This window comes from Gigantopelta aegis, chromosome 13, assembly GCF_016097555.1.
Source record: "Gigantopelta aegis isolate Gae_Host chromosome 13, Gae_host_genome, whole genome shotgun sequence".
NCBI lineage: Eukaryota > Metazoa > Mollusca > Gastropoda > Neomphalida > Peltospiridae > Gigantopelta > Gigantopelta aegis.
Window position 1 is genome coordinate 30,921,666 of NC_054711.1, and position 1,543 is coordinate 30,923,208.

Here is a 1,543-nt window from a genome sequence, read left to right on the forward strand (position 1 = left end):
AGACTTTGCCCCGAAATCAGTGCACCAAGAAAGATAGTAATGTTTTATTTAACGACGCACTCAACACATTTTATTTTACTGTTATATGGCGTCAGACATATGGTTAAGGACCACACAGATTTTGAGAGGAAACCCGCTGTCGTCACTACATGGGCTACTCTTCCGATTTGCAGCAAGAGATCTTTTATGTGCGCTTCCCCCAGGCAGGATAGCACAAACCATGGCCTTTGTTGAACCAGTTATGGATCACTGGTCGGTGCAAGTGGTTTACATCTACCCATTGAGCCTTGCGGAGCACTCACTCACGGTTTGGAGTCGGTATCTGTAGGATTAAAATTTCTAAAAAAAATGCAAAAATCAATGGATGCCCTTGCTACTAATAAAAAAAATGCAAACGTTATCACATACCAAGGCCTTTGATACACCCATTGGGCTCACCGACGGGGATCGATCCCAGACCGACTGCTCATCAAGTGAGCGTGTTTACCTCTGGCGACTTTAACAACACCTATTCTTCTTCAAGCCAACCCATTAACCACTAGACCAACGAGGTCGGCTGTACCTCCATCAACTCGCCTGCTTAGCTTAGTAACTGGTTTAACGTGTCCATATACCACTAGGGTTTCGAACACGCCTATCCCGAGTCCGGCCTCCGATAGGATCGGGGGTCTGACTCGGGACAGGGATAACTCGCCTGCGATTCACCCGAGGCGGCCATAATGATTACGAAGTGAATTCCTCCACTACAATCTCAGTGAATCAAAGCTTATCGCTCCCGACCCGACATACTAGCACAAAGAACCGCAAAGTAGGGAGAGTTAACGGGACACTTTAGTTAATCCTTTCGCTGTTAGTGACAGTCATAAAATTAACTTTGCCGTATGTAATATTTTACTTATAGAAAACTGCGATCGGTAAATGGAAAGAAAGAAAGAAAGAAACGTTTTATTTAACGACACCACTAGAGCACATGAATTTATTAATCATCGTCTATGGGATGTCAAACATTTGATAATTTTGACATATAGTCTTAGAAAAGAAACCCGTACATGTTTTTTTCCATTAGTAGTAAGGGATCTTTTATATGCACCATCCCACAGACAGGTTAGTACATACCACAGCCTTTGAAAAATTCCCGAATCTGGATAACATTTATTAATAGTATTAGCATTACTGCCAAACAGCTATATGCATGTAGGGTTACAAACGAATCAATCTGCATTTTTTGGTACATGAATTACAACTCATATTGTGAGTAGAATGATGCAAATACATGGTGAAAAAAAGTTTCAAGCCAACTGATTTTGATCGAATATCTGTATCGCTTGTGCCTGAATTTGAGGATTTGCTCCAACGCCCCCCCCCCCCCCCCCCCCAACACACAGGGGCGTAGGCTATGGGGTTTCGGGGGGTTCGGACGAACTCCCCTGCTGAAGCAAATGGTCCGCTTTCAGAACTAAAACATACAAGTTTATACATATGGTGTTTCTGGTGGTGCAAAAACAAAATAGAAAAAAAGGTCCACTTGGTTCATATTCGACGA